At 40.9% G+C, this 18,366-nt stretch overlaps 1 protein-coding gene across 4 annotated transcripts in view; it reads left to right on the top strand.

Annotated features, from left to right (window-relative positions):
- Positions 1-18,366, top strand: part of MEIS1 (Meis homeobox 1) — a 131,005-nt gene that overhangs the window by 89,790 nt on the left and 22,849 nt on the right. The gene's annotated exons all lie outside the window — the stretch shown is intronic.

Below are 18,366 nucleotides of genomic sequence, written 5' to 3'. Positions count from 1 at the left end.
GGACGCTTTGACACTGGCCCACTGAGAGCCCAGGCTCTTCTGTTGCCTTTTCCATACATACTCCCTATACCAGGCTGCAGTCAAGCCTGAAGGCTTACGTCCCCGTAGGTGCTGAATGATCCTGTACTCTTTGCAGCTGCACATGCTGTTCCCTTATCTGGAATGCATCACCTCCATGACCCCTTCTCCACTTCACACTTTCTTCTGTATCCTTCACATCTTATCTCATCTGTCACTGCTTGGGAAAGCCATTCCTGGTCCTCCCCAGGAAAGAGGAAATGGCCCTGCTGCTACAACCATGGCACCTGAGGGTCATCTGATACAGAGCACTTATCATGGTTACTCTATTTAGGAGCTGCCTCCCCATCAGGTCAGGATTTAGTCTCTCATCTCCAGGTCTTCAGAGGCATATCATAGATGCTTGATGATATCTACTGACCCGATCAATGAGCAAAGTTTCAAAATAGTGGTGGCCAAACCCTGAGAGTTTTATGAAGGAGAGGGACTAAGAGAGGGCCTGCCACGGGGATGGGAAAATCATCTCTGACCTTTCAAGGAACTGTTTGAGGCCTTTGAACGAGAAGGAAGTTGTATTCTGAGGCATTCGGGTGATGCTGCAATGCGACAGCAAGGCTAGACCCTTTTGCAGTTGCTTGAGGAAATATATTAAAGGATATAATTAGGGCAGGAGCTTGAGGAAGTGGTAATAAGAAGGGAAGGCTTTTCTTTCCTTTTTTGATTTTTAGGAGAAGGGAAATTTGAACATGTTTACACATAGAATTGAATTCAGCCACCTTTCATGGTCTTGCTTGTCCCATGCAAGCTGTTAATACACAGCCTAATTGGTTACTTAGGCAACAGAGAAGGGACCTTTGACAATAAACACAGAAGGGGACGCATTAATAGAGCAAGGATCAAGGACAAGTAGGCAGTGGAGGGGTTGAGTAGGGAGTGACGGGATGGCCGCTCAGAGTAAGAGTTTAGCAATAAGTATGAACCAGGAGAAGATGAAGGTAGAGAGATTTAGAAATAGAGAAGAGGGGAGTCTTAGGTGCCATTCTCCCAGATATTTTAGCAGACCAGGAGGTAAAGGCAACCGCTGAGTGTCCAAGAAGTAGGATTGGGAGCTGGAGGAGAATGGAAGTCAATTGGAAAAAATCGTTGTTGGGAACTCAGTAGGCAGAGCATAGCACGCGTACATGCAACCACACACACCAAAAAGAAAAGAAAAAGAAAAAAAGGTAAAAGGACTTTCACAGTACAGTTGAAAAGACATGTAGAAATAGTTTTAGGCACCGCACCGCACTGTGACCAAGGACAGGCTAGACTTTTAATAGGTATATTTCATAATCAACCTCCTTTTCACATGTTAAAATTATGACAAAAATAATGAATTTTTAATGTTTTTCCACAAGAGAAATAATTGCATTTTCTATTCCTGAAAAACTAGCATCATGGGTAAAATTCCTGGAGCCCCATCTGGGCCTCTGAAGTTTGTACTATCATGTAGGTTGGTGAACTTGAGATTGCATTCACGTTTTTATCTCGGTTACGGAGGAAGTTATCGTGCAATTACTGTACATTATCTTTCAGTGCTGGTTGGAGGAGAAGTTGGCAAACTTGTTATTGATAACCTTTAAATGTGAGTTCAATGAAAACCATGCAAATGCAGCTGTCTGCTAAGATGAAATTTTTTTTCACCATGATATATATGGGAAAGGGGGGATTTTTAATTTAACCTCAACAAATCAGCACAGTATTTTTAAATATTTGAGCAACTGTAAAGGTTAACAAGCAAAATGATCTCAGGTAGGTATGCTTCTCAAATCATCCCCTGCCAGAGGCCTCGTTTTTAACGATGGGAAGGAGGGCTGGCTGGCTGAGCAGATTCCTTTAGATCCTCGAGCTGAAGTTGAATTGATCATGACACTGCTCCAGAGAGTCTACTCTTGTCATTTGGGTTTGATGGTGAATGATATACATCTGGCTTCGCGAAGTAAAAACGCACCCGCACACATAATGAACAGCTCATTGTCATACATAAAGAATGGTTGACTCAGTGTGATGGGCAAGTCACAGAGGACTCATTTGAAGTCTCTCTAACTATCAAGGACTATTGACATAGATACATGCTGAAAGGAAGATAGATAGATGATAGATAGGTAGGTAGATAGATAGATAGATAGATAGATATATTGATAGATGATAAATAGATGGTTCTTTGGTCTTTCAAATATGTTTTAGGAAAAGAACTAAAAATAAGCCTCCTGTTTAGTACTGCCAGGCAATGGCACGACAGTGTTGGAAAGCCAGCCCAGTCGCTGGTTGATTGGGGCCATCTTTGCCCTTGTCTTTGGGCTTACCAGAGTGCCCTGTGAGCAATCACACAATGCATAAAGGCGCAGGTCATTTCCAGGACAGATAATTGAACATTAATACTCACTGACACTGTCGAAGGAATGATATGTCAACCTGACAGGGCCTGTGTGCTTACATCTGCTGATTGGCTGCGGACGGAGGCTGTGTGTCAGGACCAGACCCCAGGCCTGACTGTGGCAGGGCCAAGGATGACGCAGTCATTAATCACGAGCTGCCATTGTGGGCCAAGGCAGTGCCTGTGAAATCACTCCACATCCTGTGTGTGGCTGGCACGGTGCATCTGTTGTGTTCTAGAGTTTCGAGGTATGGCTCTCATTTAAAAACAAAACAAAACACCACTTCAGACTTTTGGTTTGTGCCATCTCACTAGAATTTTTACTAGTAGTGGGCCAAATGTCTCTCTCTCTCACCCTCTCTCTCTCCTGTCCTTCCTTCCTTCCTTCCTTCCTCCCTCCTTCCCTCCCTCCTTCCCTCCCTCCCTCCTTCCCTCCTTCCCTCCTTCCCTCCCTTCCTTCCTGAAACTAGCTATACATTCTGAATAAATGGGGGTGTTTTAGTGGCTGACAGGTAGGTCTTTAGGAGGTGTCTTTTGTTCCTATGGAAATTGATTTTGATGAGTTTCTGGTTTCCTGAGTCACCATAGCTCTCTTCTATAATAATAAAAACATAATATGCTAATTAGGCTGGACGTCCTTCCTGATGACCTTCCGGACAAAAGCTGGGGCTGCAAGAGAAACCTGAGTCAAGGGTGCCAGAGGGGAGCCGGTGCCAGCAGCCGGGGGAAGGAAGGCCTATCCTTGCACAAATTTCGTGCACCAGGCTTCTAGTGTAGTATAATATAATAGAGAAATCAAACAAGAATTAAAGTGAAGTTACTTGCTAATGCTTTATTTATTTTTGATTTTCAAAAAATACTAAACCCTGTAGGCAGATTTCTGAACAGTGGAAAAAGAGGTGTATGCGATTATTTTCTTATCCCTGAAATCACATGAGCAGCACTTCCCTGCCTCATTTATAATAAATCTTTAGTGAGTTAATCCCATTGCTCCAGTAATTCCACAGTAAACACTTTACTGAACATGCATCCATTCAGAGAAAAGAATCATGGAACAATCAGGAGACCCCTGACACCCCAATCATGCCTTCTTAAAATGGGGGTACGCTGGTAGAGTTTCTCAGAGTAGGTTTCCAGTGCACATAGAATGTTATCAGATAGGGCTCCAGAGAGCAGCCATTATCACATATTGGTGATAACACCACAGATTGTTTAAATCCCAGTTGCATTGGAGCCATGGAAAAAAAAAAAAAGCTTTCATCTGTAAAATCTAGTTTCCCTTTGTTATTAAAATAAATGAAGCCATTAAACAAAATAGATGCATTTAATAGTTCAGTCCATCATTTGGCATCATCAAAATGATGCAATTTTGCATTTTTTAAATTCAGTGCTGCCATCTTAGAAGGTTTGATGTGTGGTGCTGATATAAATGTGTTGGAGTTTCTGGAACTTTATGCCCCATTACATATATTTTTCCTTTTTAGTTTGCTGCTTTCTATGTTTATCTGGACCTCCTTAAACAAAAAGTAAAATTCTGGCTAAGAAGGCTTAAAAAAAAAAAATCTTGCGACCAAATGAATTAATTGCAACTATTGATGCAATTGTGAGTGTGCTGGAATTGAAATAATTTCCAAATACTTTATTTCCAAAGGTTTGTTTTTAATTACAGTGGCATTTGGTTGGCATGCAAGGGTGAGTTCTCACTCTTCATCTATGCGAGCTGGAGCCCAGGCCAAAAGATTCTCTGCTCCCTTCTCTCGAGAGCACACTTTTGTGCCAAATGTGCCACTCATTCCCTGCCAAGGAAGGTGGGCGAATTGCCACTTCTGACTCCCAGCCACCAAAAGACAAAGGCTCTCAACATCCCCTCGTCCTGTGAGCCAGAATGGGCCTCACACCTTGAGGGTTCCGGATTATTGATTTTTCCTCCCGGGAGACTTTATAATTTGAAATATTTTCTCAGTGCCTCTGTCGGTCCCCTAGGGTGCTTTAGGCACTTACGGGAGTGTGTGAACCCTTGAAGGCCACTGGAGGGTCATTGAAGTGTCCTTACTCATCCGCCTGCATCGCGACTGTCAGTCTTGTCTCCTATATCTGGCTTTTTCAGTGTTTTCTTTTTTACACTCTTTTCGTAAGAACATGGTAATTATTTACTTACTTCTGTGTAGCTCAGATAAATTCAAGAGGGCCGTAGCTGTGTGTGAAACATCTGATAGGGAAAACACTCTCCTTTCCTTTTAGCGGGACCCGCTCTGTGATTTGTGAACGAGCACATTCTCTAAATAAACTGTGCAAATTGAAAATGTGCACTTTCTTGCCTAGCCGGTGTGGCTGAGTGGTTGAGTCTCTACCCATGGACTGAGAGGTTGCAGGTTCGATTCCCAGTTAGGGCACATGCCCGGGTTGCAGGCTTAATTCCCAGTAGGGGGCTTGCAGGAGGCAGCCAATCCATGTTTCTCTCTCATTGATGTTTCTATCTCTCTATCCCTCTCTCTAAAATTGATAAAACATATTTTTTTTTAAAAAAAAAAAGAAAATGTGAGGGATCTTTAAAAAATGTATTTCAAGATGGTAACAACAGCATGTTAAACCAGGCCTAGGGCCTTTTTTGGGGGGGGGCCCTGTGTGCTCCATGTAACTGCCTTTGAAACTGGCCCCGCCTTTAGGTATTCTGAAGGTGTGTCCAAATAAAGAGAAAACATTAAACCTTAGGGGAAAAGTCTAACTTAGCACTAGAAAAAAATACAAGAAATACCTAGTCTGACATGATTCTTCCCTACAAATTTATATGTATATATATATTTCTTTACATAGGTTAACCCAGCATTGAGAGTCATCTCAGATTCAATGACTCTTTGCTAAGCACTGGATAAATGCCAGGTCCTATGCTAAGCAAATGGATGATGTGGTCTCATTTGACTACCATTAGAGTTGACACCCTCATTTTCCTGATGAGGAAGCTGAAAGTCAAGAGGCCTGAGATGCTTCCATGAAGTCACACAGTTCGTGTGGGTCCCTGGGCTTCAGGCACTGAGGAAATTGGTGCACCTAACTCACCTTTTAAAAGCAGTAAATCTTAAACTGTTTTCCTCTGAGTTGTCGTTTGTCAATGTGTAACCCCAGCCCTGAAGCAAAAATGGACTTATGACCACACTCCTGGCCTACACAGGTGGTGTCTTCCCCACTAGCGGTTCTCAGCCTGTGGGTCACGAAGAATGAAAATACATCCTGCATATCAGATATTTACATGACAATTCATAACAGTAGCAAAATTACAGTTATGAAGTAGCAATGAAAATAATTTTATGGCTGGGGGTCACCACAACATGAGGAGCTGTATTAAAGGGTCGCGGCATTAGGAAGGTTGAGAACCACTGCATAGACCATAGTTCTCCTAGGAAGTGTCTTAGGGAGGGGAAATCAGGCCCCTTGTATATGCAATTCGCAATCTTATGCCACACATGACATGGCACAGAAAGACACATGACATAAAACAAAAACTAAATCGGTTTCAAAGAGGAACGAACTATCCAGTCATGGGTGAGGATATTTCTTTTCCAAAGGCCCGGTTAGAAGGGGCAAATGCATTATGTAAGACTTTAGCATTGCCGATGAAATCGCTTAAATTTCCTTAGAAATGATGACCACGGACTGGAAAGGTGCTCTGCTTTGGCTCTAGCTGGAGTTCTTTGCTTTGCCCTGGGTGTAGAGCAATGCGCATTTACACATTGAAACGGAGGCCGGGTCCCCCAACTCACAGTAGGCTTCTGACAGATGTGCCTGCAGCTTTCATTTGATCATTAACAAGATAGACTTTGAGCTCCAGTAGCATGGGAAGGGTAGGAGCTCAAGATGCGGGAGGCCTGGACTCCAGGCCTAAGAGCCACAACTCGGTGGCCACAGAGCCTGCCATGTGTCTACTCTTGAGTTTTGTTTGCTCTCCTCTAGGATGGAGACAAAATTACCTGCCCTCCCAACCTCACCAAGTCATTGTAAGGCTCCCATTTGGTAAGATGTCATAGAAGTTCTTTGAAAATGTAAAATACAAATAGTAGGGAAATAAGGGATCATCCAAATTAAAAAACAAACAAACAAACAAACAAAAAACACACACACTGGCCTTCCAGTTCACTTCGATTGAGTCCCTTTATTTCTGCCAGTTTTATCTTGAAATCTTGCCGGTGGCAGGTGTTGCTCTTCCTCCCACTTGTCAAGGTGTTACATGAACATCTGTGAGATCAGGGGGAACCCCACAGAAATAAGGCCACAGTGGTGCTAGCATGTCCCTGTCCACTTACATTGGACAACTGAGAGAGCGTAATTCGGGAAACAAACCCTGGGGGTGTTCCAAATTTGACTAAGACTGTTCCTTCTTCCATAATCCACTCTGGAGACAGACAGCGAATTCACATCAATAAATACTTTGGGGACTTAAAAATGGTTTGCTTAAGAAGGTTCATAAAGATAAAGGTAATCTTATTACTAAAACCATTTAAAGTTTTTAGGTTCTTTTTTTTTTCCTCAAGGGGAAATTCTCTCCAGTTTGATTGCAAGATAAAGGTTTTGTTGTTAACCAAGGTAAAATATAGAGCTGAATAATCTCTTAAAAATTGAAGTGTATGTTACAGAGAATAGAGATAATTAAATAGCTTAGACTACAATGGGGAGAGGGAAAAGAGTTTTCATGAAAATTAGCTTAGTAAAGGTAAATTGCATTTGAATCTTAACTTCAAATCTGGGTGCTCTGCTATTTGGCATATGTTGAATTGATAATGCCTGTGTGTTAAAGAATTCTGATTGTTTCTTTTGCCTCTCTCACAGCTTATAAAAATGCAAGCAGACCCACCTAATGAATATTAATAGGAATGATGTCTAGATAACTCATAAACCCCCTGGATCTGTGGACTTTGGATGGAGTAGTCAGAGAGGATTTCTGTGGCTTTATTTAATGCCAAATTTACATACTTTTAAAGAATAAACATCATCTTAATATTTTAATGTCAATATTCCAAAGTGGAGAGTTTAGGGAAGTAAAAAAGCTTAATTTCCCTTCCCTGAACGTTATATTCACCAAGGTCTGCATTTGAAGAGACAGGAAACTGTTAGCTAAAAAAGAAATTAACTTAATCCCCCTTCATTAAGTTCCAGTCTTTTTTTTGTTACTTAGAGACAAGTAATAATTACACCCGCAGCAATGCAAAGCGTGTTTTACACTTTTGTTATACAAAAGAACTGCAGTTGTTAAGGTGACAGCAAAAGAAAACGAGAACATCGATAAATACTGATATATTTTGTTCCGAAATCTTCTCTGATTCTTGAAAGTACATTTCACTCAGGTGTCTGAGTGGCATTTTAATTCATTAACAGCAAAAAACAAATCAACACACATGATTTTAGAAAATGTCAATCAACTAGCTACACAATATTTTCCTAGCTAAGGTTATAAACACAGCAGCCAAGTGGGTGGAAGAGATCTCGAACAAATCTACATCCCAGTCTTTTTTAAAATACATAAAAGGTGGCCTATTGTTTCCAAGTTGTTTTTTGCATGGAACTGTTAGCAAGTACATAGTAAATCTCAGACGTGTATATTATTGAAAGCACATGCATTCTCTCTCTCTCTCTCTCTTTCTGGCATTGTGAAACGACTTCTTTAAGTTTTAGTTTTACAAAGGGGGGAAATCATTAAAATGTAGTTTGTACCATTACCGTCCATTATTTGTCATCTTTATGGCCGTCCTATAGTTTCCATTGCACCTTTAATGGTAAGCTTGGTCAGGGGAGGTGAGCGGGCTGTGCACACACTTGGCTGCGGGTGCTGCTGACACTGTCTGCTCGCTGGGCTTCCATCCACGTCCCTGTAGATTTTAATGTCCCCACAGACTGCTGGCAGCCTGCTTCCAGCTGTGGCAGGCATGATGCAGTGAATTGCTTTTGAATGTTCTTTACTCAAATAGGCAGTAATTACAAGCTTAAAGAGGTTTAGTGGTCCAGTAAACTACATAATCACCCCTGAATTAGCCCGGGCTCATCAGTTGCAGTCCAGCAAGCTCGAGTCTGCTGTTTGTATGCAGCCTTGATCACATAGCAACCTGATCAGCAGGTGTGGAACAGCCAGAGTCCCCCATAAACACAACTGTCTACTGGGGACAATGATCTCTAATGAGATGAGGCTACACCATCACTGTAATTTAAGTGGGAAAATTAGCACTAGAGAATGAGTACCAGTTCCAGGGGTCTTTAGTCATATCGGGAGCAGCAGGAATTCATTCTCTCTCTCTCTCTCTCTCTCTCTCTCTCTCTCTCTCTCTCTCTCTCTCTCTCCCTTTCTCTCTCTCTCTCTCTCCCCCTCCCTCCCTCCCTCTCTCCCTGTTTGTAGGTTTCTGTCTCAAAAGAAAACCTTCTCACTGAGTGTACTGTTTTTGCTTCTAGCTTACAGATACTTGATTCTTTATACAGGGATTTTTTTTTCCTGAATATTTAATGCTGGACAGGGCATGTGTACTAGTAAAGGCAGTAATGATGACTGTCGACAGACTCATTCCAGAATGGTATTGTTGTATTTCATCTTCCTTGTTTTTTCTTTTAACGGCCTCAAAACCTTTTCACTTTGATTTTTAAAGTGGAAAAGTGTTCTCCGGGCTGGGGCTAGTCGCCTTTTAGCTGGCATGCTCTCTGAAATAGTAGACATGAGCTGTAGGCACTTTGGAAAAGATCCTTATTTTATTGGAGTTTATTGTATAAATCAGTCATGAACTTTCTTTTCAGAAAAGTGGTCCAGTATGGTGTGCTGCTGTTTTGTTTTATTTGTTAAAGTGAAGTTCTTTGGGGAAGAGCTTGTATGTCAGTCAAAACAGTCTCCTTTATTCTTTCTTCAGTCTTGTGCTGGGTCCCGTAAGATGGAGAACCTGAATTTTATTACCTTGCAGCTGGAAAGTGAAGGGAACTTTTGCAACAAATAACCCAATAACAACATAGAGTTGATTATGGAGAAACTTTGGGGGGAATTATACCTGCTGAGGAAGACAAATAATGACAGTAATTAAGAGCATCAGGGGCTACGGAACTTCTTAGAGTCAACTCCCAGCTCCATCCTACTTGCAAGTAACTTAGACTCTGTGCCTCAGTTTCCTCATCTGTAACTTAAAGGTAAATACACTCACCTCAAAGAACTGATGTAAGGATTAAATGAGCGAATAAATACTGAGAGCACTGCCTGGCACAGGGTAGGCATTCTATACATGGCAGTTAAATAAAGTAAATGCAGTCTGAACTGTTTGGGGATTTGTAGAAGTGAGTGAGAAAGTTGAACAGTTGTTGAAACGGTGCTGCTAGTTTTCTGATGTATATCTAAAGTCATCTATTTATAAATGCTAGTTGAGGCATTTGGGGTATCTCTAACTTCAATAGCACTCGTTCATTCAGACAACAAATGTTTATTGGGCACAGGACTGGGCCAGTTGCATTTGTGAATAGCATTTGTGCACTTTTATTAGTATTTCACTAAAATGAAATGGTTCCAGTTGTAATTTAACTCATCTTTGACTAAGAGCCACATAGAAATGAAAGTAATTGGCAAGAAAACCCCACAACAATTTATTTCAAAGCAGACATTTTAAGGCAAATTGTAGTGTAGTTGGATGGAATAGCAGGTATTTGATTCTGTGAACCTTCAAGAGAGTTCTTGTATATAACCTCCATCATTGCTGCGTTTTTAAGCAATGCTATAAACAGTAATAAAGTGATGGGTGTATTAGTTCTCACTGAGTTTTGTATCTTGTGGCAAAATCTACTACTGCTTCCATTAACAGAGCTGAGTTGTAGAAATAAAAGACGTGCACACACATTGAGGTAATAGCTTCTTCATAAAGTGAGTAGTAACCATCAGAGATATTCATAATTAACTCATCAAGAATGAATGGGATTGCCCATCATTTAGAAGACAAAATAGTTTGCAAGTGAGTTTTTCCAACTGGTATCTTACCACCAAGTATCAAATCCCAGCTCCACGACTTACCAGCTGTATGAACTTCAGAAAGTTATTTGTCCTTTCTGTGCCCCAGTTTCCTTATCTGTAAAATGGGCATAATAGTTGTGTCTGCCTCCTAAAGTTTCTGTGAAGATTAAATGAGTTAACACATGTGAAGTATTTGGGAAAATGCCTGGTAGCTCTCCCTTATTTCTTAATACATGTCACCATTATGACTTCTACCACTCCTGCTAATATTACTAAGCTGTAATTAATAAAATCCCATTGGATGGATACTGGCGGGATAATTTGAGGTGAGATTCTGGTAAACCACCTTCCACCCCTCAGCTCCATCCCTGCCCTTTGATGTTTGCCCCCCAAGGTGATGGGTGGGATCCGCAACTTTCTCCTGGATCCAGGCTGTTAGAATTGCAGAGAAACACCCAGTCCCTGCTCTCTACAATTCATAACTTTGTTTATTCATGCTCCATTGTCCTATATTTTGGTTTTAAAATGTTTAACTTATAAAAGGGAATGGAAAAATGGGAAAGAAACATCAGTGAGAGTGTAGCCACGTGAAGAGACGCAGGGGAGGGCAGACCTGGCCCCCTACCTAAGGAGCTGTGAGCCCCTGGGCGTGTTTTCTCACTGAGCCAAGCCTCAGCTTCCTCATCTGTGAAATGGAACCAAGTCTAGTCACCAAGAGCACATCAGATAATACATGTAATGCGTTTGTCCTATTGACAAGCAGGAAGAGTTCAAATGAGCTATTTTTTCAAATGATTCAAAGAAGCTTGAGTTTTCTCCTCCAGTCCCACCCCCAACGCCCGACTCCTCCCATCTGTTTTTCTTATTGGTCTTTTTGTGTTTCCTTTTATAGCCATGGTCTTCCACTAAGAGAATTAATATTCAAAGAGTTCATTAATAATCATAACTGTTCAAAATGATTTTAGCACTCTTCATGAATTTTAATACCTTTAGGAGGAGGATATAAGTAATTGCTAATTTAGAGTCAAAATTTTATGTCTTCAATGCATATACTTAAAAATATTCCTATAACATAGATATGGCTAATAAAGAATAGATCGAAAACATTGTTATTATTTTAGAATTGCAAGAAACTTTGAAAGAAGTTCCCAATACAAAGGACCATGAAATCCTTTAATATAAACATTTGTCTTTTTTTTAATTTAGTGTTTTTATTTTGTATATAATTGATATTTACAAGAAATTAGAGGATCAAATAGGTAAGACAGGCAAGGCACTGTAGTATTTGCCTCTTAAATTGTCTGTGAAACAATGTTTTCACTGCTGTGCATTATAAAGATAGTCTCATTCCTGCAAAAGTAAAGATCGCTAGGAAATATTACCCATTGTCCCATGTTTCCTTCCACACTGATGTCACTTTCACTCAATAAGACCAAGTTTAGAGATTCTCCCTTGACTTCCCTACCTGCCCACCTCCACTAGCAACTTCTTAAACCACTGCTGGATACGCAGGAAATCAGAGAGATTGTCTGGAAAGTGGTTTGACTGGGCTTCAGAAAAAGCAAGTGCTGAGTGCTCAATGGGGCGCATTTGAGTCTGAGCAGCTAGGCAATCTGGGAGCGTTGGTGGAGGTTGAAGAAAGCAGGTGGGAATCCTGTGACTTCCTTCATGGTGCTCCAGACACGTTTGGCTTCTTAGCCAGTGCCACCCCACAGTTCTTTGGCTGCCAGCGTGTGAGATGCAGGACTCCACTGCTATGCATTCAGGCTGTGTTCTCCGACTGCACAGCGCACTGCTTTTGTAATGCAAATGGGAGGCACAAAGTGTCTCTTTGATAATGTGCAGTCAGAAGACAAAAAAGCATTCACCGAAACAGTAAAACTAATTCATAAAGCTGGAAGACAATAGGGAAACATTATGGATTTTTTTAAAAGGAAAAAGTATCCTAGATCAATGTGATTGCCACAGTGTAAGCTATTCATAGTCAATGTGTAGAGGGGAACATGGCCGAAAGTTTGTTTAAAGTGGGAGAAGTTTTTGTAGGCAAAAAAAAAAAAAAAAAAAAAAAAAATTTATGTTAAAACAAATATAAATATATTTGGTTAGCAAGTTTCTGTTTATGGTCTTCGAGGTCACATACATAGCTAGCTGGTTGTTTTCATTTAGATCCGCAATATTCCCCAGTGACAAAAACTCAGGAGAAGTTTTAAAAGAGCACAGAGAGCTAATGGTTAAAAGCCATATGGTGGATTTTTTTTTCTTTTTGTGTCTTAAAGGGAGTATCTCTCCATCACATACCGGAGTTTAGCTCAAGGTCAACTTATATTAATGCATTAAACTTAGCTGTGGAGGAGGCAAAAGGCTGGAGGAAAAAGGATAAAAGAAGTTCCGAAATTGTTCCTCCAACATATTCAGCCAAGCAACAGAAAACTGCCTTGATAAGGGTTATATTGGACAGTTGCCATAATTCCTCCTGTTAGATCAGCTCCCCGGGTACCTATTCCTATACCTTTTAAAGTATAGCATGTAACATTTTGCTTGAAAATTGCTTCCACCTCTATTGCTTTGTTATGGCTGTTTTGCAGTATCGGTCTAGAGGCAGTTCCGTGTCACAAGAAATTACTAATCTGAGGCTTGAGAAGGGCCTGCATAGCCTTCCATTATCTCACCAGCGAGCTCTGTACAGGATTATTTTCAAATTTTCTACTGCCATTACACTGCGTGGTTAGGGTGGGCAAGGCAGCGAGGGAGGGAACCTTATTGAAACTTGGTTACCAGGGTAGATAAGATAAAGTTCGTCACTGTTTTGGCATCCACATTTGCAGTCAAGGGTGGAACCTTTGATGAAAGGGGTACATTTGGTCAAGGATACTGTTAAGATATAAGGCTGGACATTTTTCATCTGTGTGTACTGAAGAGTTTCCCTTTTCCCACTGACGCTCATCCCAAAGAGTCTGCTTGATGGTTCAAATAAATTCGTCTTCTTCCAGCGTAGTATAAACTTGTAAATACCAGACAACTAACATCAGAATCGCCCCTCCCCGATCCCAACCGCAAGAAATAAAACTGGAATTGTGCAGAGAGAACTTTCTTTAGAAAGTTGTAATTTTCTTTGTCACTTTCTATTCTTTGGGGCTGATACAATGACAGTTCCGACTTAACTTTGACAGGAAGGCATATGTAGATTTTTTTTCTTTCAGACATTCTTGATTCTTACTACACAGGACATACATTCCAGAAATCATTTTACTCTTTGATGGGGTTTCTAAGCCATCACTGCTGTCCTGGAGCATTATTAGACGTCACCATGCAGATCCAGAAACACATGAAGAGTGGCAGACAATTACTGTTTCAGCAAGAGACGGACACTGGACAGAAGTCAGGGTGTTGATTACTGAAACCGAGATGACCATCCTGTGAGTTGTTTCCTTTAGCTGGGGTTCCAGTACCCACAAGCCACTTCTTTTCCCTTGGAGTCCAGCAGCTCTCCTCTCCTCGCGGAGCCAGCCTAATACTTGTGTGCAGGCTTAATGCCGGGAAGGAGGGTCAGCTCTACCCATACATAATCACTGTTTTATGGCTTTCACTCATTCCTGAGGTGTTAATGCAGATCAAATGGGAAACACTCGAGAAAGAACCCTTGCAGCTACCGCACAGCCTAGCTCTCCCGGCTCAATCGTTAATTCTTATTGTAAGATCTAACGGTAATTTCGTTTGCTCTCTTAATGCCTTGCAGTTCTCCCAGTGGCCCTTGCATATCCTTTCTCAAATTCCCATCTTGATCAATTGTTTGCAAATAATTAAGCTTTTAAGAGATAATGGCATGAGGCTAATGTACACAACAAAGGTGAGGCCTCCTGTCCCTGTCTATCGGAATGGTCAAATTTGCTCTGATATCCCCAAGTGATTAGGTTGATTGCTGTATCTGGCAAGTGCCATCCGTCTTTCCTTCACAAGAACCTCCTGATCTCTCTTAAATTAGTGTCCTTGCCATTCAGGTGCAATAATAGCAGAGGTGTTCAGGGGAATGGCAAGGGGTGACCTAGCCTCTTTAGTGACAATGGTTTGGAATGAAATTCCCATTTTCTTCCTAAAATGGCACTTGTCTTTATCTCTTTTGTAAAATGATGTCTACCTTTGCCCATCTTATGGCCTCCCTGGCCCTGGGCGGAATGCACCGGGGCTTTGAATGTTTGTAGAGCAGCCTTGCCTGTGGCATGTTGGTTTTTTGCCTTTTTTTCTTTTTTTTTTTAAAGTCTACAAAGAAATAGCTCTTACTGTCCACAGAAAGCTTAGCTGGTAACGATGCATAAGGTTTAAGATATTTAAACATACTGGATTTCAGTTAAAAAGCCAACTTCTTTGTGAATTTTTGTCTGGCTGTAGATTAGGTACCTGAAGTCATGGCTTTCATGTAATACTAGTAATTATAGATTTTTTTCCCAGGGAATTGGCCTTTGTGGAACCCCCAAGGCCAAGGACTAGGAGGAAGAAAAAACACTATGCAGTTGACCTGCCCCAGACAAGAGTGTAGGAATTTTGTCGATACCCTTTTTCCCCCCGTTAACAATGACCAGATTACTGTGACATTTAATCTTGTCCAGGCTTATTCATTTTTATTAAAAAATATATATCCTGAACAACTGAAAATGGTTTAATGGAGACAGAGTGCTGGGTCTCCATAGCTTGAGGCTGCCTAGCAATTATGCTGCATGAAATTAGACACAGTTTGTTCCAATTACTTAAAATCAGATCACATGAAAAGTGACAGAGGGGAAAAAAGGGTAGAACTTTCTCATTTTATGATATTTAAATTATGAAATCAGAAACTGCAGGATGTGAAAAACAATCTAAATCTGCACTGAAACTTTGAGGGCCATCTGATTGCTCTTTGAAGCTGTAATGATTCAGGTAATTTTAATGATCCAAAGAGAATTTTTCTGACACCACTTGCATAAATAAAATGTGAATTCCATTTGCTTTGTAAGACTAGATCTAAAACTTGCTCAGAAACAGGCATGCAGAAATATTCTTGAAAACACAGCACAAATAAATGGCTGTGACAATTCTCAATTTTCAAAGTAACTAAAGGTAAGTGGCATAAATATTAATTTTTATCCAGTTCTGGTCATACTATTAAGATACAACTAACAATACAGAACAGCGGTACTGCCATCCAGCTATAGTAAAGAGAGACTATTGACATGTTTGTTAATTCTACTGAAAATCACTAAAAGAGATTTTCATAGGAGCCATAAAACTATACGAAAATTACAGAAAATGTTCCAGATTGGAAACCACTTGTGTACATCGGTCTACCACTTTATATGGCAAATACAGTACATTCTCACTTAATGTCATCAGTAGGTTCTTAACCTTTCATCAAAATAAAGCATACCGAAACCAATTTTACTATCGGCTGATGATGTAAACAAGAGTCAAGTTCCCACAGCATCTCATCAACGTTGTAACAAGATGACATTGAGAGAAACGACTTCATCCAGGGACCTGCTTAGTGCCAATAGCTGGATGCTTAGATTTCCATATTTCAAAATCAGGCTTATATTCTGTAAGAATTGCTAGCCTGGGTAACCTTTAACTTTGATGGCTCTTAGATGACAAAATTGAGAATTAGAAAAGTTGTTCCTTGTTCAAAGTCTCAGTGAGTGGCAGCATAACATACAATCTGATAGGGTCATGTGCGCCTAAGTACAATTCTTCCACTAGTGTTGACATGGAACTACTATATACCCACTTTAATTCTATTCATCGGATAAGAGATTCATTTGCTTGCATTGTGTGGCAAGCCTTTATGCTGTGGGAGGTATGTTTTAAACGTTGGCGTCGAGGATTGCTCTTAGCCCAGAAGATTGCTCTTAGCCCAGTATCCAATCATGAGCTTTTTGCCAGGATGATTGGCACTATGTTGAGTAGAAAGATTGTCACATGATCTTAGCCTATTATGAGGCTTATATACTTTTATTTGAAAAGAGTGGGTTGACTCACTTTTAGGAGTGAAGTAAGGAAAGTGGTGTTATGGATCTCAAATTGCATTGTTTATTCCTCTTGTGGGCTTTGAAAAATTTTAATTGTACCTTTTGAGGTTGCATCTGAGTGACTATCCCTTTATTTCACAACTATTTACTGATTTTCTGTTCTGCTAGTCTGGGATTTGAGAATGGTGAACAACCAAGGCACAGGCTTGGGAGTTGCTAAATGAGTGGGTAGAGACACACCAAGGAAACAGGTAGTCAGAACAAGTGTTTGAGGGAGCAGTGCTTGCTGTTCAGTAAGAAGGAAAAGACTGGTGTGAGAGTCATAAGGTGGGCAGGTGGAGAGTGGAGTGGGTAAGGCTTGGCATTTGAGTTGAGACACAAAGGTGACATTGGAGCAGGGACCTGAGTGGTAGGGACAAGCTTGAGTGTTGAAAGGATGGAAAGGAGGGTTGAGGTGGGCTGAGGAAAAGGCCACCCAGGCCGAGAGGTGGGCAGGGCTGGGGAGTGGCGGGCCTAGCAAGTCCTGGTAAGCAGTCTGAAGGCTTGGGGGCAGGGGCCGGGAGTAGAGATCACGTCCCTCTTTCATGGTGCAGCTTAGACCCTGGGAGGGAAACAGGAAATATCGCTGAGTGGTGTGGCTGCTGGTCATCTCTCCCCCTGGTCAGTTTCCTCACCTGTAAAACAGGAGGGACAATCGATTCCATTTATGTCCCCCAAAGGGATATAATGGGGATTAATTACCATCTTGTCTCTAATATACTTGGAGCTCTTTAGAGAAAGGAACTATATTCCATGAAAGCAAAGCCTTATTCTAATTGTGTATTTATTGATTAAGTGACAATCAAAGACAATGCTTATGGGAAAAATTGCTACATCTCTGCCCTCCGCCAACGAATCCCAGGTGTATAGATAGAGAACATATTCAAAGGTGCATATGAGAGCTTTAAAGTGGTCATTAACGAGCCTTCTTAGCATCTAATCAGACATTATTAATGAGATTAAAAGCTATGTTAATTAACATTCAATAGACCAGAATTCAGTTTCCTGTGGCACAGGCAGTTAAATTGAGAGTTAGGGGTGCCCTTTCCCACCCATAAGAGAATAGGCTGTTGACTATCAGAACGGTTTTTATCTCGGGAGAGTTTACTAGAATGCAGTGTTGCAAACTAGGCAATGTCTCCATAGATGCACACCGTGTCCTCAGCTCCTGCCCCAGGCTGTAGGAATGTATATTTCCGATTCAGATATAGTTGATTATTCAGCAAAACGTATTTGTGCCCAAACTCATTTCAGTAGAATTCCAAACATTCTTACAAGAAGGTACGGATTTCGCTTTATTATCTAATCCTGTAATGCTTTTTTATCCTGTTTTATGAGGAGCATAGCTGGGCTTGTTCATAGCATGCAAACTATGCTGGTCTTTGACCTTATATTGGCCTATGTTCAGAATCCCAGCATGTGTTGACATTCAGATAGGGAAACAAACTTTGGTTGAAGTGAGTTTGTTTGTGCTTCTCAGAATAGCTCAGAGGAACCGTGGATTAAAAATGCACCCACTTTAATTTTGATATTTGCATCCAGCAATATGGTATTTGGAGAGAGAGTGTCATGCTGTCAAAGTCCTTAGTTGCTGGAGGCCTTAGCTGAGCAGGTTGGTCCAAAAGGTTCTGCTTTGGGAGTCCATGGTTCTAATAAAAATATTCCATCAAGGCGTGTACACTTGTGTATGGTCCAAAGGGCTTGTCTTGATTTTTATCCTATAAAATATAGTGAAGACCATACTGAACTTTCCATGTTTGCAGCGAATAAACCTGTTAAAGGATAAACTCAGTATCAAGGTTCTGCAAGTATCCTACGGAGCTATTTATACACTTCACTAATCTTTGTAATTGGCTGTCTTTTACTGCCATTAATTAGATGATGTAGTATTCCATTAATAAGAGTGACACACCTCAGCATTTTTACCTTTAATTAGACTT

This window comes from Myotis myotis, unplaced genomic scaffold (genome assembly GCF_014108235.1).
Source record: "Myotis myotis isolate mMyoMyo1 unplaced genomic scaffold, mMyoMyo1.p scaffold_m19_p_14, whole genome shotgun sequence".
NCBI lineage: Eukaryota > Metazoa > Chordata > Mammalia > Chiroptera > Vespertilionidae > Myotis > Myotis myotis.
The sequence above is the reverse complement of the archived record's forward strand: the minus strand, read 5'-3'. Positions and strand labels throughout refer to the sequence as shown.